Below are 23,652 nucleotides of genomic sequence, written 5' to 3' on the forward strand. Positions count from 1 at the left end.
CTTTGGCCCCGCCCCGCCCCCCTCACGCGTCACGCGCCGGGACCCCGCCCCGCGCGTGAGGCGCCAAACCGCGCGCGCCAACTCCCGGCTACGCCCCTTCCCTTTCTCTATTGGCCCGCCAGCGCCTCGTCCCGCCTTCCCAAGTGACTGACAGACGCTGCGCCAATAGCCGGAGGGGTATGGCCCTGCCACACCCCCCGAGGGGCGGGGCCGGGTGGTGACGCGCAGGGGGCCGGGGTAGCAACAGTTGCCTCGAGACCCGGCGCCCGCCGCCATAGTGACCGTAGCCCTGGAGACTGTTACTTGCCAACGGCGGCAACGCGCGGCCCCGGCGGCCGAAGCCCAGCGCAGCCCGCGGCACCCGGCGCCGACTTCAGGTGAGCGGGGGCCGCCCCTGTGATGGCGTGGGTGGGTCGGTGTCGGGGGTCGGTGCGGCGCGGGGGGCCCCCCCCCAACCCCTCGTCCCGGCGCGGGATGCGCGTCCCCGCGGCTTCCCTCCCTTCCCCGGGAAGTTGGGAAGCGGTGGAGGCGGCAACGCTGAGCACCCCACCCCCCCCCGCTCCCTCCACGGGTGTCCCCCCGGTGCCCCCGGGGCACCGCCCGCGGCGCGGCCCCGCCCGGGGACGGGAACGGGAACGGGAACCGCCCGCCCGGGGATGGGGAGGGGGGAAAAAGAAGCGGGCCCCGCGCTTCCCGTAACTCTCCGATCCTGGCAGCGCGGTCAGCTGGGAGTCCGACCCGGCTCCGGCGGAGCTGCGAGTCCAGGAGTGCCCAGTGAGGGTCGTGAGGGGGGCACAGGGCAGCTTCGGGGCTGTGCTGGGAGCTGGATCCCTCCGTGATGTCCCTGTCCCCCCTCCGTACTGTCTCTGCCCCCTGTCTCTGTTTCTGTCCTCCCTGTCCCTATCCCCCATCCGTATTGTCCCCATCTTCCTCTTGCTGTCCTTGTCCCCTCCTCTGTCCCCGTCTCCCTTTCTGTGTTGTCCCCTCCCCCCCCCTCTGTCCCCGTCCCCCTTTCTGTCCTGTCCCCGTCCCCCGCTCTGTCCCCGTCACCCCCTCAGTCCCTTGTCCCCCCTCGCTGTTCCTGTCCCTCTCTCTATCCCTGTCCCCCCTCTCCGTGCTGTCCCCATCCCCCTCTCCGTCCCTGTCCCCCCTCTCCGTGCTGTCCCCGTCTCCTCCTTTATCCCTGTCCCCCTCTCTATCCCTGTCCCCTTTCCTTGCTGTCCCCGTCTCCCCCCATCCCTGTCCCCCCCTTCTGTGCTGTCCCCGTCCCCCTCTCTGTCCCAGTCCCCCCTCCCCGGCCGCTCCTCCTCTTCCCGGGGGTGGTTTCAGCTCCAGCTCATTCCAGGAGTTCGCCGGAGCCCGGGGGATCCCGGCGCTCGCCTCCCTGTTGGTTTTAGGAACGAGAGAATATCGCGGCGAGACCTATTTTTAAGCGTCTACTGCCGTCTATTCTTGACTCGGTTTCTCCTATTTGTTTTGAATAAAGTATGTTGTGAATCAAGATCCATCTCCTGGTAGAGTGGGATTTTGTGGACGTGCTTATTTCCAGCTTGAGTTACCGCTGTCTGATTAAATCTTTCCATTCTTTCTACTTAGATACCGCTCCAAAGCCTCTGTTTGGGTTTTGCTATTGAAAGAAATGAGTCTTACTAATTAAAAAGTAGAATTAATAATAATTTTATTACATATTATTAAATTTACTTTACCTTTTTGCACTTGGAAGATCTTTAAGCCTTTAAAGGGTTTAAGTGGTAGGTTAAACTGAGAGCTCAGCTCTGGAGTCATTCAGTCGAGGCTTTTTTCATCTGCTTCTCGACTTTTCAACACTATCTCAGTTACCAGTGGTTTGAGAATAGAGACTAACAGCTGACTTAGAAAAAGAAAGAAATCAGGCTCAAAATACCGACCTTAAGCTCCTGGGCTTCCTTCTCTGCCTCTGCTTGTTTCAGTTTTCAGTCTGAGTTTGCTTTAGTCAGTTCAGGATTAATTCAGTCTCAGGTTTTATTTTAAAGGGAAAGGTTTAGTAGAAGGGGAGGCATTTGGGGAGGCTCTTTCATGGTTACCTTGCTCAGGATGGGTTGAATCAACCTCTGACTGTATCTGCTGAGGGAGTTTGGGATGAACAAAGTTTGACCTCTGGATGGCTGGAGTCAGGTGAGGAAAAACCCCGAAGGTAGGACCTTGTAGGACTTTGTAGGCCCAAGCTGTGGGTGTTGGTTACTCGATAGTTTAATTTTGAAAATCTTAGTTGATGTTTTTAAAAAACAACACATCCAGCTGGTTTTTTACCCCTCAATGTTGCTGTTCCAAGGGATAGGAAATTTGAAATTTTGTGAGATGTGTTGCATTTGCCTTAGGGTTATACAGCTATGGGCATTTGTTGTTCTAAGCCTTTGGAGCTCATGTTCTCAAAGCTGCTCCTGTAGCCCTGAGGTTTGGAAATACTCATCTTTTTCCTTGGAATCTGGGTTCTCAGGTAACAACAGGATCTTGGCCTGGGGAATGAAAGCCCAGACACAAGTGAGGAGTTGACAGCTGGAATTTCTTTGTCCCTGCTTGCTTCCTGCAAACTGGGAGCGATCCCAGTGCATTGTGGATGGTGAAAAAGCATCTGCTGCCAGGGAAGAATGTCAGAGCCAGGTCCTTCAGACTTCAGTGAGACTCCCACGGACAGTCCCTGCTTTGCATTTCCCTGCTGTGCCATTTGCATCTCATAGTGTCCCTGTCCTGGGGCCCTGTGTGCCAGCTCTGTTCCCTATAGAAGAGCCAGCGGTGTGCTACAGCACCCAGGGAGAGGCTGAGACCTGCACAAGAGGCCAGTGCAGCAAATCCACTCTCAGCATCAGATCTGCCCTCTCAAAAGAGGCATTTGTAGGTTTGGGATATGAATTTGTAGATTTGACCTATAAATGGAGACCCCCCTCCTTCATCAAAGGACTTGGCACCATTGAGTCCCCACAGCACGGCTGGGAGGGAGGGATGGGGTTGCCCATCTCAAGACTTCAGGCTGCACATAATCTAGAGAGAGCTGCTGTTAAATCATGTGCTATATGTGTGGAGGTACATCAGAAACACACTTTTGTGTCCTTTTGTGTGTGTAAACACAATCAGCCACATCCCTGGAAGCGTCCAAGGCCAGGTTGGACGGGGATTGGAGCAACCTGGTCCAGTGGAAGGTGTCCCTGTCCATGGCAGGGCGTGGGACTGGATGGGCTTTAAGGTCACTTCCAACCTAAACCATTTTGGGATTCTGTAACTTTTGAAAACACGAGGAACCAGCACCTCCAATGCCATCAACTGCTGTCGTGTGTCTCCCTGTTGGGGGAAATCCTCCAGCTGAGAGTATTTTTTGACTAAAAGTCACCTTTCTGCCATGAAACAACTTCAGGGTTGCCATAAAAGCAGGGTGGCTCCCAAGTGCAGCCTTTCCCAGCCCCACGACAGCAGAATAGACGGCGCCAGCCATTGTCTTTAAATAGTCTCCTGCTTGTAACACCTCAGAGCATCAACAGCTGCTCTGTCTAATCACAACATGCTTTCCCTGTTAATACAGGCCTGTAAACAGAGCTGCTTTAGCATATTCCAGCAGATTTCCCTCACTCAAGTTTTAGCACTCCCGGAGCTAAAAGCATCCTGCGGAGTCACCACGGGGCTGATTCAACAGGCGGGTCTCGCCGCTCGCCTGCTCAGCCAAAGTTTCTGCTGCCGAGTTATATTTAAACCAAGTTTTTGTTTTTCCCTTCTTCCCCTCCCTTGGAACAAATGCCAGCACAGCTCAGGGCTGGAGCCCAGCCAGCTGGAGCCCAGCGTGCCAGGGCTTGCCATGGTAGAGGGAGTGCTGGGACTCTCCTGCATGATCTGGGATTTTGCTCCTGATATTTGGCACAAAGGGAAGGTTTCTTGCTTTAATCTGAGCTTTGAGGCTCGGTGTTTGGTGTTGTTTGCACTGGGAGTCCTTTATTCCTTTGTTTAAATACTCACAAATCCACCTTATTGTCCAAGAACATGCTGGTTTTCTCCTGTCCCAGTTTTTGTGTTTCAGGCTATTTCTGTCCAAGCAGCTTATGGACTAATTATCCATAAATACAGAAATAAATGGCAAAATATTCCTTCAGCACAAACCACGGACCTCTTAGCACAATGAGCAAAGAGGGATCCTTTCTTTATGGTTCTACCTGCAGATAATCTCTTAACACACAAAGCACAGAGGAAATGATTTCAAGGCACATTAATACACAATTTATTTCTAGTTAGGGAGGAAAGGAGAAAAAAAACCAAACCCACCTTCAGCTTTGGGTGAAGTTTTATGAAAGATGGCAATTTTTTCATTTCAGAAATTATTTCTGGGTGTATTAGTACATAAATTATTTCCAGTTAGGGAGGAAAGGAGAAAAAACAAACCTACCTTCAGCTTTGGGTGATGTTTTATGAAAGGTGACGATTTCTGCATTTCAGAAGGCCTAGAAAACTTTGTGTCTTTAATTGAGCTGACTTGTTAAAACAATGCATAGTTATGTATAGACATGTGATTTCATGTCAGTGAATGCCAAAATCTTCCCCTTCCGATGATATTTCTGCTCACTTATGTCACTGCAGGGGTTGGGCAGTGTCTGTCCAGCAATAAAGTTATGAGGTGTGTTTTAAATTGCAACGGAAACAGAGGTTTCCCAAGCAGAACTTTATAAACTGTTTTGGTTTGGTGATCTGGTCACAGAATCATAGAATCCCAGAATATCCTGAGTTGGAAGGCACCCACAGGGATCATCCAGCCCAACCCCTGGCCCTACCCAGGACACCCCAACAATCCCACCCTGTCCCTAAGAGTGTTGCCATTTCCTCAGGTACTCCTGGTGTTACACAGGAGTGAAGAGCAGCAGCAATGCCAAATGAAGGCATTTGAAAAGTCATTTAAAGGCAATTGATAAGCTTGGTTTTTTTCCTAAGTTAGATTTCTATTAAGAATTCCTTTTCCTGAGATTATAAATGCCAAAGAAGTCTCAGCATCACGAATGTGTTCTAGTGAGGAAGCTTTGCAAGAGATTAGTGACTGAACATTTCAATTGCTGTCAAACAGATCACAGAATGCTGCACCAAAGATGACTTTTATATAAAGAAAATTAAAAAAAAAATCAAATTCTTTGTTTTCTTGTCTCAAATCTGAAGGAAATCCTTGCTGTCTCCAGCAGGAAGCTGACAGAAATAATAATTACATTGACTGCAGTCCTCCCTGGTGCACCATTTAGTTCACTGATGCGTATTCTGACCATCCAGGTTCTTTTTTTTTTCTGTTTTAAGTAGCTTTTCTCTGGCTTCAAGTGAGTAATGTCTGGGTATGTGTGCGAGGACAAACACCAGCAGGTACCTGTGTTTAGGCTCTGACAAAGAGCAGCGCTTTGAGACACGTCCCTGTCTCCTGTGATAGGGTGGCTTCATGCTCTGACATCTTCAGGGCCTCTCTTTCTTACAAAATCTCATCCTTACAAAGAAAATGTGGAATATGACCAGAAATAAAGCAAAACAGAGACAAAAGGCTTCTGTGGATGCCACTGTGTAGCAGTCTTTCTCCATGGGGACCAGCACCCGCTCTTTGGTGGTTGTCCTGCCTGATTCTCTGCTCAGCTGGCCCCATAGGAAAGGACTTGGGGTGTACCGGAGATGTGGCAGCAACCTCCAGGTTTTGGGGCAGCAGATCTGTGTCCAGTCCTGCTGCCTCCTCTCCTGGTGACCAAGTGGCTCTGGGTGTCACACACAGATGGAGATGTTTGACAGGCTGAGAAAGTTGGGGTTGTTCAGCCTGGAGAACACAAGGTTGTGTGCCGACCTCACCGCACCTTCCAGTGTCTGAAGGGGCTACAAGAAGCCAGAGGGGGACTGTTCATCAGGAACTGGAGTGACAGGTCAAGGGGAAATGGCTTCAAACTGAAAGAGGGGAAATTTAGGTTGGGTATTGGGAAGGAGTTCTTCCCTGTGAGGTTAGGGAGGCCCTGGCACAGGTTGCCCAGAGAAGCTGTGGCTGCCCCATCCCTGGAAGTGTCCAAGGCCAGGTTGGATGGGGCTTGGAGCAAGCTGGGCTAGTGGAAGGTGTGCCTGCCCATGGCAGGGGGTGGGAATGGATGGACTTTAAGGTCCTTCCAACCCAAACCATTCTGTGATTCTGTGTTTTCATATGAAATTAGATTTTCCCCATCCTTTCTAGAAAAGGGGTTCCTGCTGGATTTACTTCTCTCCCAAGCAGCTTTGGAGTCCACATTTTCCCTTTCCAATGGGGAGCTGAGTCCATGCTCCAGCAGCCACGTGCTGCAAACCCATGTGCATCCCATTTGCAGGCAGGTTGTGGATGAGTGAACCCTTAAACTCCACAGAGCACGACTGAACCTGGGTATGAAGAGAGACGATTCTGTCTCCAAAGCTGAGTTTCCAACTCATTTGGAAGCAGGAGGATGAAATCAATGCTGAATCTGTGCAGGGAAGCACCAGTAATTCAGGAATTTCTCTGGGGTTGCATGGTTGGTGGTTCTTTGAGGTTAACACAAGGCAAAGGGATTCTGCTGAATGGAACCTGTAATTAAGGATGCTTCTTTTGGAGATGTCACTAGTTAAGACTGACAAGAGACATCAGGGGAAGAGAAGGGGAAAGGCAGGGGTGGAATGATTACGGGTAAACAACCTCAGCAGAATTAGCAATTTCCTCAACACCACCTGGTTAGTCATTGTCAGACTGTTCTTTGGTATCAGCTTAAGATCCCATTGGCACCATGACAACCCTAGAACTGTTCTGGAGAATATCTGGCTTAACACGAGCTGTTCAAACACTCACCCTGTTCAGTTATTCCATTCTCCTCACCCCTGGGATGCTGGGAGTCCTGTGGGTTTGAGAAGAAGGAGCTTCACACTGACAGGTAAAACCCCTGCAGTGACCTTACCTTTGTGCAGCTGAGCAGGGACAGAGTAGGACACTTTATAAGGAGGTTTTTTTAGAGAAACCGGGGCACCAAGCATTTAATTTTTATTATTATCAAGTATAGACACCCAGCAGCACGAAACAGTGATGGCCTCACTGCAACACTGGCGGAAGTTACTCTGTTCACTTGATTTGGGAAGGTTATTTATGGTGCATACATGTCTTCTGGAATGGTGCAGTCTGACCTGGGCATCTGGCATCTGGTGATGGCTTTTGCACAGAGGATTTCCCATGTTTTGTTGCTCACAGGAGGAGATGCTGATGTAGTGGAGCATCAGCTCATGTGAAAAGGCTTCACGTGAAAGGTGATGGTTTTAAACTGAAAGAGAGCAGGTTTAGATGGGATACTGGGGAGAAATCCTTGGCTGTGAGGGTAGGGAGGCCCTGGCACAGGTTGCCCAGAGAAGCTGTGGCTGCCCCATCCCTGCAAGTGTCCAAGGCCAGGCTGGATGGGGCAACCTGGGCTAGTGGAAAGTGTCCCTGCCCATGGCATGGGGTGGAATGAGATGATCTTTAAGGTCCTTGCAACTCAAACTGTTATGTGATTCCATGATTCTGTAATCCTTTTTCTGTTCCCTGCTTGGCTTTCTCCAAGACCTGATGATTGTGTGTTGGCTCAGTGCTGATGGTTCCTAGGATGTGTTCAGAGGGTTTTACTGGCTGGTAGTGGACAGTTTCACAATTAGGAGATTTGTTAATTGGCCTTTACTCAGTGTATGAATGAGGCTGTGGGCTGGTTAACAAGGCACAGGAACAGGAACTCTGAATGGAAAGGGCATTCCTGTCTCCATCACCTTGTGACTGTGGTGGGACGGGGTTTCACCAGTATCTGGGATAGACTCCTTGGGGGCTGCAGCTCCTCCCGAGGGGAGGCGGAGGGGCAGGCACTGAGCTCTGCTCTGGGACAAGACCCAGGGAAGGGCTGGAGCTGTGCCAGGGGGGTTGGGATGGATCTCAGGGAAAGGTTCTTCCCCCACAGGGTGCTGGGGCACTGCCCAGGCTCCCCAGGGCAGTGGGCACGGCCCCAAGGCTGCCAGAGCTCCAGGAGCGTTTGGACAACGCTGTGAGGGACAGGGTGGGATTGTTGGGGTGTCTGTGCAGGGCCAGGAGTTGGACTGGATGGTCCTTGTGGATCCCTTCCCACTCAAGATATTCCAGGATTCCATGAGCCCAGGCTACAACTGGAGCAGGGGAGCAGGAAGAGGCACCTGGAGGTGGGGGATGAGGTGGAGGTGAGGGATGTTCATGGAGAGCATCCATCATGATGGATGGATTCTGCACAGAGCTGGATATTCCAGTCAGTTCAGCCAGATCTGGGGCCTTTCTGACAAAGTCTCTCATTTTCTGTCACCCAGACTGTGCTCTTGTTCGGGCAGTAAAGAGTTTCTGCAGAGATAAGGGGGAGCAGAAATCTGGGAGGAAGTGAGTTCAGAGATAAGACCAAGCTCCCTGTGTGCAGTGGGTACACAGCGTCATACACAATGTCAGCACTGTCACCTCCCTGCTCTGTGCAAGGAGATCTTCCTCCTTCTGCTCCCCTGAGCTGTCTGGGATGGCACAGTCAAAAAAACCCCTTGAAATTCACCCCTGGGCTGTGAAATGTTGGGGGAGATGTGAGTAAGTGCACATGGACTGGTTCTGTCTAATTTATGTCAACCTTTGCATTTAAACAATTTCATGTGCTGTTCAAACCCCTTCCACCATCCCCCCAATGGAGATGAAATGCAGATCTTTTCAAATATTCATGACCTCAAATGACCAGTCATTGGAGGAAATTTTCTTTAATAGGTACAAATAATACGAGAAATTATGGCTCCTGCTCACCGAGCTGGTCTTCAGAGCTTCCTTCTTCCTAGCAAATATTTATGCTTCTTAATGTGACAGATGTGAACCATTATTAGAAGACTTGCACCTGTCAGGAAAAAGAAATATCCTCCACAGAATTCCCTAGGAGAACCTGGGGCTTGTCTGCTGGCTCCCCATGCTCCACAGAATTGTTTAAGGTCAAGCTGGACGGGGCTTGGAGCAACCTGGGCTAGTGTCCTTGCCCATGGCAGGGGGTGGAACAAAGTGGGCTTTAAGTTCCCTTCCAATCCAAACTATTCCATGATTTTATGATTCTGTGAATATTCCCTGGCAGGCAGGAAGCACTCAGATGGGTAGAACTGCTGCTTGTTGTGTTAATAAATGTACTTATTTGAATTTCAGAGTATTGTCTTGTGTGCTGCCACCATTAGAGGTAATGGTGTAAGGTGAGGAGTTGTAAACCAGCTAATTCATGCTTCAAATTATCCTGGAGCAGCAAAAGTGCTTTTTTATTCTAATCACTGCTGCTTTCCACAGTTTCATTCTCCCCAGTGTAGAGTCACAGAATATTCTGAGTTGGAAGGGACCCACAAGGATCATCGAGTCCAACTCTTAAGTGGACTCAGAGATCCTGCTCAGAACTTAAAAATTCTTTAAAAAACCAAAACAAACAAATAAAAAAACCCGCCAAACCAACTTCGTTTTAGATAAAAAGTGCAGTAAATTTTTTGTAACCATTAATAAATTGTGTGTTACCAGAGCTTTATTTGACTCCTGAAATTTGGAGTCAGTTCATTATTTAATCTTACCGAGGTAGAAGCACTGAGTAGAAATGGCTTGTTTTAGACTCATTATCTAATATCAGTTTAAAAAAGTGAATTTTTGAGCTGTGGCAGTGCCAGGAAGCCCAAAATTATCCTGATAATCCCTTGTCCTGAGTGCTCTGGGGTCTGGTCTCTGCCCTAAGGTACTCACAGTTGTTTCATGGGAGAGGCAGAGCAGAGATTGTCTGGGACCAAAGGTGGGGGTTGATTATTCTGTGCCTTTTATCAGTCACAGAAACCTCCCCTGCAGGTCCCATCCAAGACATTCCAGGGCAATGCCTCATCGGCTGCGTCATCCGGACTGTTGGGATGGGCTGTCGCCACAGCCCAGTGTTACCAGGGAAGAGCCTCACATGCCTCCAAGGGAGGAATCTTTGGGCTCTTCAAGGTACAGAGCCCTGTTAAATTGGAGGTCAACTTCATGGATATGGAGCTGGAGCCAGGCTGGGAGAGCTGGGGGGGTTCACCTGGAGAAGAGAAGGCTCCAGGGAGACCTGAGAGCCCCTTCCAGGGCCTAAAGGGGCTCCAGGAGAGCTGGAGAGGGACTGGGGACAAGGGATGGAGGGACAAGTCAAGGGGAAACGGATTCCCACTGCCAGAGGGCAGGGATAGATGGGATATTGGGAAGGAATTCTTGGCTGTGAGGGTGTGGACTCCCTTCCCCCCCACCCCCAGGAAAAGTTTGCCCAGAGAAGCTGTGGCTGCCCCTGGATCCCTGGAAGTGTACAAGGCCAGGTTGGAGCAACCTGGGCTAGTGGAAGGTGTTCCTGCCCACAACAGGGGATGAGACTGGGTGGGCTTTAAGGTCTTTTCCAACCCAAATCCTTCTGATTCTGTGACTTCAGCAAAGCCAGGGAGTGGATTGCAGGATGAGTCTGTCCTAAATACAAACTGTGTACCAATTTGTCCTTTTCCACACCTTTTTCATGGATGCAACTTGTCATAAAAACGTGATCTACCTTCTTGTGATGCTCAGGAGTTCTGAAGTCCCCGACTGGTGTCCCCCAGGGAAATGTGCCTTCTCTGTAGCTCCACAGGTACCACACAGGCTTTGTAAAATCATCACTTCCTTGATGGGGACTGAAAAGAGATGTTTTCATATCAAAACACCTGAGGGTACGTCTGAGACAAGAAAACCTCTGGGTTTGCAGCCCGTGGGGCTACAACTATATCTGTGTATGTGGAATATTTTTATTTTCTATATATTTATGCACACACATATATATAAAAATATATCTGTATACATACATATATATGCACAATAGCAGAGAGTGTAGTTCCAAGAGTATATTTTGATTAAATGTAGTTCCAGGGGTGTTTATTCCCCATTTCTGATGCACCTCCTTGCCTCTGGACTCATCCTCATTGGGGTTTCTGTGCCACCCCTGTGTGAGCACCCCACACTTGAGACTGTGCTCTGAGGCATAAATTAATCTCTGATTTAGCAATTCCCATCTTTTTCTGATCCAGAGTCCACATCCATTGGCACTTCAGAGACCGTTTGGGAAACCCTGTTTTATTTGCTCTGTGCTTTCATTTCCATTTTCCATTACGAAATAATTCAATACCTGCCTTTTTTTCCAGGAGCCAGAAAGTTGAGCTGGGCAAACTTGTAAGGATTAATGTTTGTGAAGTGCTTTGAAAACATCAGGTGATTGTTTACTCACTGATCAAAACAACACACATTTTTGGGAGATGGTGTCATTATTGCCCTCTGGAATACTTTGTTCAAGGGCACTTGGAGAATTCCTGAATGGTTTGTGTTGGGAGGGACTTCTGGCTTCTTTCTCCTCTAGGAAAAGGAAGATTTTCCTCCCCCAGTTTGCTCTCTCCCTTCTGCACAGGGCTGGTGGAGATGCAGAGGCAAAGCTCAGAGCTGTGTCTTGGTCCTGAAAAAATTCAGAGAGAGAAAACAACCAAAAAACCCCTGGAGAAATGGTTTAGTTAGAGGAATTTGGGGGAAAGAGTGGTTGGGGGATTTCTTGCTGAAGTGACTGGTGTCATTCTTCAGGCTGTTTTACAATCCAAAGGAACACACAGAGTGCTCTAAAAAAGGGAATTTTGGAACAAAAAATGAACTCTTAAGTGAGCAAAACTGTGTTGTTCCATGTTGCTCTTTTTGCAGGACCCGGTGAAACACAGGTTAGTTCCCTCTTTGCACATTTAAATAGTCTGTTTATATAGTGGATTAAATTTCTCCAGCTGTATTCTAACCTTCTGTCCTTAAAACTCAAGCTCTTTTCTTCAATGCCACCAAATAACTAAATTAGTACATCACACATTGCAATTCTTATTCACTTTCCCCTAAGAATTACTTAATACTTGGGTGATGAGTCTCTTCTTAGTCAATCATTAAGGAATTTTTGTGCTAACTTTCCTTTTGGCAGCTACTTGGTTGAATTTATATCATGATGTTGGGCAATGAACTGTTCCACAGTGAACATTTTGAATACATCTCCTGATTTCTGAGTGTTTTCTTCATATATGAGGGTTGAATTATGGGATTAGCCAGAACATTATGCAGTATTCTGCTGGGGAAAAGTAAATTGTCTGTGCATGAATTTCTGCTTTACACTTCTGCTTTATAACCGTCATCGGAGTGAATTGGTGAGAACTAACAGCCCTGTGGCCCCTCTGCAGTAATTTTTATACCTTTTCCTCTCTCGGGTGTATCAAAGTTTTACTAATTTTCCTGCATCAGAAAGCTAATATAAGAGTTGAGCTCCTGCCTGTTCCCTGGAAGGATGATTTTCCCCCAAATCATCAGGAGCATGTGCTGGTTGGTTAGAGGAGGTGGGCAGGAATATAGTCCAAGTATGTAATAATTTAAATTAGGATTTAAATTTTAAAGTCCTGCCCCCTTCTCCATCCCCCAGAAATCTCAGTTGACTGTGTCAGTCCTGGGAGGATTTAGTGCTGCAAACCTGGTGGGGAGGAAAAGTCAGCTCTAGGGATGCATTCCCTGAGTTTATGACAATAGGGGCTGTTTTCCCACTGCAGAAGCACAAACAACTTTGTCCCTTGGACACACGTGTGCAGGTACTCGTGGAACTGCAGAGCAAGGCTGCAAACATTAGTTTTCAAAATATCTTCTCCTTCTCTTCCTTCTCCTTTTCCCCCTCCCCTCCCCTCTTCTCTCCTCTCCGAACCTCTCCGAACCTCCATTCCCCAGGCCCCCTTTCCCCTCCGGTCCCCTCCCCTCCGTTTCCCTTTCCTTCCTCCTTCTCCTTTCTTTTTCCCTTTCCCCCTTTCCCTTTTCCCCTCCCCCTTCTCCTTCTCCCTCTCTTCCCTTTTCCCTTTTCCCTTCCTTTCCCTCTCCCATCACAGTGGTTACAACCACTTTCCTAGAGACAACAGTGTCTCTTGGGAGCTCCCTATAAACTGCTCCCGGTGCCCCTTTAAGTCCATTCCTTGAGTTCTGTCGTTCAGAGCTCCCTCTGTACCTGCGTTGGAGGGAGAGTTACTTGACTCTTCTGGTTCATAGTGACCATGAGAGACAAACCCCCTGTGCTGGGAGTGCTGAACCATGAGCATTATTGCCACTGTTGCCTCTGGAGTGATGCAGCACCTGAGTGCAGCTGCAGGGAAGGTGATGGTGTTCCCTTTTTCTCCCTCCATCTGCAGAAAGTTAAACTTCTTCACTAAAAAAATTAGTGTCCTATTGTTTTTTAAAATCTGCTCTTAGTGTCTTGATTGCTGGACTCCTCTGCCCTCTACCCCTGAGCTAAACCCATTCACTTTTCATGGACCACTGCTAAATAAGAACAGTTTCTTGTGGAAACTGGAAATTCAGAATTAACAAAACCTACTCTTTTTTTTTGCCTTTGAAACAGGCAGATGGGATCATTTATCATTTGCTAAAGTTTATTTTGACTGAATTCTGATGTCAAGTAGCATCCCAGGCAAATATTTAAGAATAAAATACCATATTGCTGACTTACAACTCTGTTGCTCTTGGTTTAAACTAACTATGGTGATAAAATCACTCTCATTGGCACAGGTTCTGTGAGCAGAGCAGTAATTGTTTGTGTATAGTATTTAAAACCTGTCGTGTTTCTGCTGTTACATTAATGGAAAACATATTTTGACATCTTCCCCTCAGCTCCCTGCCTGAACTAACTGGATCTGGAATTCCATTTGGCTGCACCAGAGAGACTCTTCCCTCTATTCCCCACCCAAATCCCTTCTCAGTGAATAAAGAAGCTGCTGAAAAGGTTAAGTTTTTTAAGAGAACAAATGATTCTCCTTTTCAAATTGGCAGTGCACTGGTCTTTCCTGGCTACCTGTTGCTCTGAGGCTCTCCAGAGCCACTGGAAGCTTTTTCTAAAATGCTTTAGGTTGTTTGCTCATAAATACCCACAGCTCATGGCCCAGGGAATGAGTCAGGAAGTAGGGAAGGGTCGAGTGTGGATGTTGGAGAAACCCCAGTCCCAATTCCTCAATAACAGGATAAAGTGGAGTTTCATGCTCTGGGACCTGTCCTCCTTCCTCTTCATAAATGTCTTTTTTTCCTTTTTTGTCTGTTTGGGAAGAATGCTCCAAATGAAGGACTTACCCTATGGATTGTTAGTGTCTTTTAAAATACAGGTTTATGCAGTTCAGTCAGAAAGGAAAATTGAAGGAGAGCAGTAATGGGTCAGTGACTAAACAATTCATCATTTTAAAAGGAAAAAAGGGGTGAATCCCCAGTAACAGTGAAAAATCTAAATACTGGGTGATTCCTCTGATCCTTTTGAAGCCGCACAGCTCAGGAGAATCAGTTTGAGGTGAGTGGATCAAGCCACCCCTGCAATCTGTCTTACAGAAAAAATCCATGGAAAGCTTCCCAGCCCACACAGAGCAGGATCTTGGCTCTCAGTGCCTCAGACTGATCTCCCTGTGCTTCACACAACGATGCATCTGCATTGTTCTTTGCAGAAGAATAAGGGGAAAAGTTGCTGCTGATGGTTCGGTGTTTCTAGCACTGTGCTTTTTGCAAAATCCGCAGTCGATGCTTCAGGGAAGTCTGGAGGATGCTTAAAACCAGGAATATTCAGCTGGTGCTCCTGGAGACACAGGTATCCAGGAGCTAAATCTTGTACATCATCTTCCTGCCTCCTTTGGTGTCCGTAAAGAAAAGATCTGCTCCTGGTTTTTGCAGCTTTGATACAAAATTCTTCGGTGTGACTGTGAGGGAGGCAACAAGTTTAGTTAATCCTTGCGCTGGTAATTAGGCTCTTTGTGGGAATTTGCAAACATCTGGGTGGCCGAGGGAGTTCCATTGTCCTCCAGGAACCTGGCAGGAGAGCCCTGATTCCTCCCCCATTGCTGCCATCTCATTTGTGTGGTCTGAGAATTAAGATCTGTGAATTAAGATCTTAGTGAAAGGGATGAACAGTGGGCAGGTTGTCCTGGTGACATGAACACAAGGGCACTGTGTGTGTACATTTGGGGTGATGGAGTGGCACAGGAGAGACCCCTCTGCCTCATCTGAGGGGTCTTTCCCCATTTAAACTCTCCCTGAGCTAACAAGTCTGACAAGTGGCTGCTATTTGAATTATCCATGAAAACAAGCCTAAGCTGAGCCCTGAGGTCACTCACTGTGTCAGCACAGTCAGAAGCTCAGGTCAGAAGGTGATGATTGCTCCTCACTCTGCCTTTTCTGCTTCTTTATAGCTGTATCATTTCAGGTGGGACATCAGGAGGAATTTCCTCATGGAAAGGGTGCTCAGGCATTGGAAGGGGCTGCCCAGGGAGGTGGTGGAGTCACCATCCCTGGAGGTGTCCGAGGAACGACTGGACGTGGCACTCAGTGCTGTGGGCTGGGGGACAAGGTGGTGTTTGGTCACACGTTGGACTTGATGATCCTGGAGGTGTTTTCCAGCTTAAATGATCCTGTGATATAAAATGTGCTCTGCTACTCTTTTTCACTGCAAGAGTGTTCCTGGAAAACCTTTCTCTCTGCTAATATCACTGCACTTCTCTGCTGGTATTTGCATTGCTAATTATTTGGCCTTAGGCGGAGAGTTCTCTGTTCTCAGCAGCTGATGGCTTTCCTTTCTAGAGGAGATGGATTTGTTTTTTCCATCTCTGAATAATTTAGGGACTATTCATAGCTTAAAAATATTACTTTGCAGAGTAACTAGGTCCTCATGTTAGGCTGCAAATGAATGTTCCACTGTATTTCCACCTGCAAAATACAAAACTGCTGTGTGAAGTTTGTTGTTACAAAGCTTTGGGGACTCCAGACCAGTTTGCATTTAATCAATTTGTTTTGTGGAGGAAGGTTTATATCAAATCTGGCAACCCTTTTAATAGGTAGGTTTCAGAAATTAAATTATGGCTGATTTGTCATCCTCAGCAGTAGCCCACTGATGTTGGTTATGAGTGGAGCCCCAACCCAGGAAATGGCTTATAATTTGAAAAACAAATGTTTTCTGGCTGACCTGTATTAGAGAAAAACATTTAACCTGAAATCTTGAATTGAGGTGATGATGTAAATCAATAGGATGCCCTTGGTTGAGGCAAATACTCATTTCTTTGTTTGGGAGATGACAAAGTGAGGTGTGATATAGGTGAGACCCTCCTGTCCCTGGTCCCACACAGATGGAGTGTGTGTAAAGATACCACACAAAGCATCGTTTCCCTCAGTGCTGCTGTGTCTGGGCTGAACAGCTTAAGCTGAAGGAAGGGAGGTTTGGATGGGATATTAGGAAAAAATTCTTTATCGTGAGAGTGGTGAGGCCCTGGCACAGCTTTCCCAGAGCAGCTGTGGCTGCCCCATCCCTGGAAGTGTCCAAGGCCAGGTTGGATGGGGCTTGGAGCAACCTGGGCTGGTGGAAGGTGTCCCTGCCCATGGCAAGGGGTGGGACTGGATGAGCTTTGAGGTTCTGGGATTCTGTGAACATTGTTCTTGCTTGGCGGCTTCTCTGGAGCTTCCTTCTTCTGTACCTGGGCTCCTTCCCAGGCTCCAGAGGTGCCTGTGGGGATGCTCCTCTCTGCTCCAGTTCCTGCTCTTCCCGCTGTTGCTCAGTTTTCAGTGGAGGCATTCTTAGCATTCCTTCCATTCTGCATCGTAGCTACACAACATCTAATCACACTTCTCCACAACAACAAGCCAGTAAATTAACATTATAATGGATCGTAAGGGTTTGTAATTACTCAGAAATGTCACCGGGCTGGAGGAGCGCTGGGCTCAGCCTGTCAGCAGCTCCCTCCCAGGGCAGGGGGTCCCTTCCTCTCCTGCCTTTGGATCTTCCTGCAGGTGGAAAATTCGTTGTCCTGAGGCCTTGCTGTCCTGATCATCACCTTCCTCCTCTGTTGTAAAGGGTAGTTCTGGACAAGTTTGGGACCAGGCTCTGGAGAACTCAATGTGTCACTGGACTTCTTTGCTGAGCTGAAGTATCCTGGTCATTTCTAAACACCATCAACCTCTGTTTGCTTTTGTCCTGTCCCAATTTTGAATTTTATTTCTTCAGGCAAACTGGTTCCTGGAATGGCTGGAAGAGCTGCCTTTGGCAGGGATGGGGATGGTGCTCACAGAACTGGCTCTCATTTACCCTTGGTCAGTGCATCAGCATTCTTCCTGCTGTTTCTGCAAAATCAGGGCTTATTCCCACAGGAGAATTACCACCTCCTAAGGGACACAAGGGCTGGATGCAGCAGGAGCAGCACCAAACTTAAACCAGGATTTTAGGCTCCTAAAAGCACTGAGATAATTCCCTCCAGAGCTTGGCTCGGAGCAGCTGCATCTCCTGGAGTACCAAAAATGAGATTTCATTCCCTAATGAGGGCCCTTGGGGTAGATGGCTAATGCTGGGTGCTGGAAACCCTGAGCATCCTATCCTGGAGCTAAACTGGGAATAATCTACCCCTTCCTTCCTTCCACAGCTTTGACTGTTCCCAGCTTACTTTAGCCAGCATTCCCTACTGGGAAAAGAATGATCTGCTGTGAATTGAGGTTGCTGCCTTTTTGTAGGAAGGGGGAAGGAATGAAATAATAGTTAATACTTAATGCATATGAGCAGGATGCTGCTGGGGTTGCCTAGCAGCCACTTAGACAAGCAAGAGAATAAAAAGGTCTGAGTGAATGTGGTTGGAGCTGGTTCTTGGTCTGCGGGTGGAATCTGACCCATGCAGTCCTTTTTTTTTTGGGGGGGGAGGGGGAGGAGGTGGTGGAATTTACCACTAATGGATATTTTAGCTCTGTGGATCATCTTTATCCACTCCCCCACCCCCATCTGTTTTTCCTTTTCGGTTTTTCAAAGTGTAACTTGGAAAGCTTCAGCCAAAGGGAGGTGTTAAAGTTTTGTGTGCTTTCTGGAGATGGAATAGGCAAAAAAAAAAAAAACAACCTCAAAGAAAGTTTTTCCTTCTATTTAGGACTCTATCTCTGGCAGTCTGGAGATCATTAGCATTTCATGGCCTCTTCAATATATGCTTAGCACAGGCAGTAAATGCTGTATAGACTTGAAATAGCTCCTGCAGTCACACTTAACACTCCTTACATTGCTCTGGTTCTTGCAAGAAGTTCATTTTATCTTCTGGAAAGCAAAAGTAGAAAGAAACTTTTGGGGAAAAAAAAGATAAAAAGGGGTTTGGGCTGCTATATGATTGCAAATAAACTCCCTCCCTCCCAAGACTAGAAATTCCCCAAAGTATAAGGTTGGGTTAAAACCCACTAGGAGATAAAAATAAGGAAGGCTGACAGTTTAAATGGTGATTTTCTGATACTGGGTTCTACTTTTTACTTTTTTTTCAGTGGAAGTTGGAAAGCTTGAAACCCTTTTACTTGTGGGAGTTACTTCTGTAAGTAACTTGTGGGAGTTATAGGACTCCAGCAACTGGAATTTTGAAACCCCCACTACCATCCACACTTGAGAGGTGTGAGCTCTCAATTTTAATGTGTTTTCCTCATTCCAGTGAGGGGTATTAGCATATTAAAGCAGGAAGAAGGGCACTTAGCAGAAGAGAATGAAGAGAGAAGAATCTTGGACTTCATTTGCCCATCCTAAGAAGGAATAGTGTAGTGGGTCTTTGAGGGCAGCTGATCTCTTTTACACTCAGAAAGGAGTTGATAGGTCTTGAGTCAGTGCCAGCAAATATATCCCTGTGGGAATCTTGGTGGAAGGAGCAAGGGAGTCTAGACAGGGAGTTTTGGCTTGTTTTACAGGCTGGTGTTTGAGTGAGACCAGAGGTATCAAGAGGTTGGTCACGTTCATCTCTGCTGCTTCTGCTGTCATGGCCAGAATTCTCCTCTAAAGTCCTTTACTTAGCTAAATATTGCCATGTTAGAGCATCTTTTAACCATATTTCACACAGTTTGGAGGCTTCAATGCTGAATTTTGCCTCAAGGCCACGGGCAGGATGGCCAAGGGTTGAATGAGGTTGGTTTGAGTTGGCTTTTCCATGCACTGAGTGTAAATGTTACAGGGTCACCTCAGCTGAAGGTGCGGGGGTTGTTATCCCTTTGCTGGGGAGATTCTTCAAGTTCTGACTTTTTAATTTCAGTTGTCTTTTTAAGTTGCCAAGCTGTGCCAGTGGGTCTTGCATAAGTGGCTACTCTGAACATCTCAGGAAAAAAATCATTTACCTCCTTCAAAATATTCCTGGGCTTGCTGTTCTCGTGCAGGAAAGTCCCCCTCGGAGGGAGATAAATGCAGTCAAATCCTAAAAAGCCAAGGAGTACTTTGGGGGCTGGGTCAGAAATAGTTTAAAAAAATCCTTAAAAAAACCCCAAAAAATTTGAAATAGCTTATTTTAAAAGTATTGAAGGTTATGACTTTTATTTTTCATCCAATGGATGAGTGATTTCTGCTTTTTATGAGATTTACCTCAGGGAAGTGAAGCCTCACTCCAGGTTTGTGCAGTGCCCTGGAGGACTGTGCATTCTATCAAAGGAATGATGATCCTGGAGGTCTTTTCCAGCCTTAGTGATTCTGCGATCAGGAGAAAAACACCTGGAGAAACCCCAAAGGAAGCACTGAAAGCAGCTACAGCTGGAAATCAGCCACTTAAGTGAGAAGCTTTAGCATTAATCACTGCCGAGGTGATGTGATGCCACTGCCTAAGCTTAGATTTAAAAGTTGGAGGGACAAATTCTGCCCCAAATCTGCTCCTATTGAATCTGGGAACCTGTGACAGCAGGATGTGGCCTCAGTGATGATCAGCAAGCACCAGCAGAGCTTTTATGTTTCAGATCTTCCCACTGTACCCAGGACAATGATGTTTCCACCATCCAACAAAAGCCTCTCTCTATTCTTTAAGCTCTGCCTTAAAATCCTCTGGGTGTTTGTATATTTTTGCTTATGATTAATTGCCACAAATTTTAATGTAGAGAATTTAAATTAACTTCCCATGTCTGTGGAACCAGAAGAAAACATCTTTTTGGTTAATTCCTTTTCTCCATCAAATCAGAGGACACTCCAAAACCACTCACACGGTCTCCCAAAAGCTCGTTTCCCATCCAAGCCGACTTTCCCTGGACTCAGAGACACCACCAAGAAGAGCAAACCTGTTTTAAGTGAGCGAAATCCTGCTTTAAAGGGATCTAAATTCTGCTGGAAAACTTGTAGGGATCTACAAATAGATGGGGAAAAAAGAAGAAGGAAGTTGAGAGAACTTGCTCAGTGACTTCTGTGTGTTTAGGGGTGCCTCTGGTGTTTAGGGCCACAGGGCTCTGCATGGTGAGGAGTTACTACTGACTCCCAAATAATATTAATACTATTTTAAAAAACAAAAATAACTTAAAAATAATTTAAAAGTAAAATAAAAACCATAATAATTTAAACCAAAAATAAATAAATGTTATATATTGTGCTAAATAAAACCAGAATAATTTAAAGAATAAATAAATAAATGTTAAATATTATGTTAGATAAAAACAGAATAATTTAAAGCAAAATTAAATGTTAAATATTATGTTAAATAAAAACATAAATTAAAACAAAAATAAATGCTATATATTATGTTAAATAAAAACCATAATAATTTTAAAAGTTATATATTACATTAAATAAGAAACATAACAATTTCTTTAAAATGTTATATATTATGTTAAACAAAACCATAATAATTTAAAGCAAAAATAAATGCTATACATTATGTTAAATTAAAACATAATAATTGAAAACAAAATAAAGAAATGTTAAATATTATGTTAAATAAAAACATAATTTTTTTAAAAAAGTAATACTATTTTAAAAAAAAACAACAACAAAAAAACCAGATTTCTTTCCTGGGCATCTGCTTTGAAGAACCCTCTCCAGCCTGTTAATCCGTTTATTCTGAAATAACAATTAAATAAAATAAAATAAGCCCAAAACAAAGCGGCGGCGCCCGCGGCCCCCCCTCGCGGTTCCCATGGCAAAGGCGTTATTTGTCCTTCCTCCCGGGCGCTCCAAATACCCGCTGACATATTTAGTGAGCGCTGGCGGCGGAGCGGGATGGGGATGTTTGGTTTGGGAAACGATCCCGTGTCGCCCGGCAACGCTCCCGGCCCCGGGAGGGGACCACGGGAGGGGACCGCGTCACCCCTGGCAACGCCTGTTGCTCCCCAAACACCCTGGGCCCCACATCCTCCGCACCGGCCTTTTCCTCGCCTGCACAGAGTTTGGGACGGACTCACGTTTGTTCCTGTACTATTCGGGGTCCTCCTGCTGCAGGAACTGCCTCAGAGTAGTCTCAGAATTAGGATCAAAGACACTGCCCCTCCTCATTTATGTTTGAGTTCAACTCTTAGCCCTGCACAGGACACCCCAACAGTCCCACCCTGTGCCTGAGAGGATCATCCAAATGCTTCTTCACAGGATCACAGAATATCCTGAGCTGGAAGGCACCTCTAAGGATCATCAGTCCAATTCCTGGCCCTTCACAGGACACCCCAACAATCCCACCCTGTCCCTCAGAGCATTGTCCTGGAGGTCTGGCAGCCTTGGGGCCGTGCCCACTGCCCTGGGGAGCCTGGGGGAACCCAGTGCCCTGGGGAGCCTGAGCACCCTCTGGGGGAAGAACGTTTTCCTGAGATCCAACCTGACCCTGCCCTGACACAGCTCCAGCCATTCCCTAAGGTCTCAGGGAGCTTTTACAATCCATGCTGGGCTCCCATGTCACAGGATCACAGAATATGCTGAATGAGATGGGATCCCCAAGGAGCATTCAGTCCAACTCCTGGCCCTGCACAGGATGTCCCAGCAATCCCACCCTGTCCCTCAGAACATTGTCCTTGAGCTCTGGCAGCCTTTGTGCTGTGCCCACTGCCCTGAGGAGCCTGTTCAGTGCCCAACCACCCTCTGGGGAAATAACCTTTTCCTGATATCCAACCTAAACCTCTCCTGACACAACTCCAGGCCACTTCCTAGGGTCCTCTCCCTGGTCCCCCCAGAGCAGAGCTCAGTCCCTGCCCCTCCTCTGCTCCTACCCAGGAAGCTGGAACTGCAATGAGGTCTCCCCTCAGTCTCTTCTTGTCCAGCTGAACACACCAAGTGCCCTTAGTGTCCTGACATGGCTTCTCCTCCAGGCCCTTCACCATCTTCATTGCCCTTCGGATTCTCTTCCAGCTCAGCATATTCTGTGATCCTGTAAATCTGCCCACTCAGCTCCTCAGACAAGATCCTGATCCATCAACGCAGTGCTGGAGAAGGAGCTTTTAAACTGAATGAGCCTTCTCTGCTGTGGGAATGGGGAAATAAAGTGGTTTCTGAGTGTCATCAGAATGTTTCTGGGTGTCATCAGAATCCCCCTCCAGCCAAAGACAGAAAGTTCAGTGGGGTGAGCTACCTGTCAGAAAGCCACCTACTCGTTCTCCAGACCAAAACCACTGCCCACAAGAATTAATTGCCTGGATAAAAGATATAACTAGATATAACTTGGGTAATTCTAGTTCTGTAACAGTGAATTCTCTTTTTTTGAGAGATTGTGCGTTATTGGAGCAGTGCACAGCTTTTGCAAGCCTTTATCTTCTCCCATTCATCTAGAATACAGTTTGTCCTCACCAAAACATCCACCAGGGCCATTCTCCAAGTGCAGAATATTCAAATACGTATTCCCAAACTGCATTTCTAGGGCATCTTCAGCAGCCTTCCCCTTGCTTTGCCTTTCCAGGGAGAATTGTGTGTCTCTAGAATAGTTCTAGATAGTTTCTAGATAGACCCTCTATTTGGGGTTTGTTTAGTCCTGGTGTCTGCAGTGCCAGTCACCAACAGCTGTATGAACCTTAAATTTCCACAGGGAAAAAACCTAGCTCCTTTCCCCTCTTCACTGGTGGGAGTTCACTGGTCAGGAAGCAATTACTTGTTGAAACCTGCACTGGCAACTGTGATGGAACAGTTGAAGAACTGCTGTGAGTTTAGTTTTGGAACCCCCCATGTCACGCTGTGACTGATGAGTGATTGAAGATCCCAGAATCACAGAATGGTTTTGGTGGGAAGGGACCTTAAAGCTCATCTCATTCCACCCCCTGCAGGGACACCTTCCGCTATCGCAGGCTGCTCCAAGCCCCATCCAGCCTGACCTTGGACACTTCCAGGGATGGGGCAGCCACAGCTTCTCTGGGCAACCTGTGCCAGGGCCTCCCCACCCTCACAGCAAGAATTCCTTCCCAATATCCCATCTAGCCCTGCCCTCTGGCAGTGGGAAGCCATTCCCCCTTGTCCTGTCCCTCCAGGCCCTTGTCCGAAGTCTCTCTCCAGGTCTCTTGTTGTCTCTTCTCTGAACGACCACAGTTTATGTTTGTGGCTTGTTCTGCTCAACTCTGTGAAGCACCACAGTGCTTGTGAATGGTGCTGGACAAATAAACAGCAACATACTGGGCTGTGCTGGCAGAGGTTCCTTCTCTGTTTGCTGGAAACAGCTGCTGCTGCCATCCCACATCCCCATGGAATACTGGAGCAAATCTCCTTCACACTGAAATCATCCAAAGGCTGGTTGGGCTTAAGACCATTGGAGGGATTGTCTTGTCTAAACAAATGAAAAGTGAGGGCTGATGAACTACAGGTCTAAGTTAAGCTGAGCTGACCTCTTGGAATTGATTTGAAATAAGTGACATATTCCATAGTTCTCTGCCACTGGACAAGCTATAAAAAC

General features: G+C 47.1%; 1 protein-coding gene across 7 annotated transcripts in view; it reads left to right on the forward strand.

Moving 5' to 3' along the window:
- Positions 1-292: 292 nt before the first annotated feature.
- The window catches only part of RFX2 (regulatory factor X2), a 66,051-nt gene continuing 42,691 nt past the window's right edge, over positions 293-23,652 (forward strand). For 4 of the 7 annotated variants that reach the window (XM_027668123.1, XM_027668128.1, XM_027668129.1 and 1 more), the window contains exon 1: positions 293-377. The gene's annotated coding sequence lies outside the window, so the exon portion shown is untranslated. Of the gene's footprint in view, positions 378-11,604; positions 11,734-18,357; positions 18,379-23,652 lie in introns of those variants that run through there. The other 3 variants (XM_027668125.1, XM_027668127.1, XM_027668126.1) reach the window with 3 other exon arrangements.

The sequence above is a fragment of the Corapipo altera genome, unplaced genomic scaffold (genome assembly GCF_003945725.1).
Source record: "Corapipo altera isolate COAL_440 unplaced genomic scaffold, ASM394572v1 108, whole genome shotgun sequence".
Taxonomy (NCBI): Eukaryota; Metazoa; Chordata; class Aves; order Passeriformes; family Pipridae; genus Corapipo; species Corapipo altera.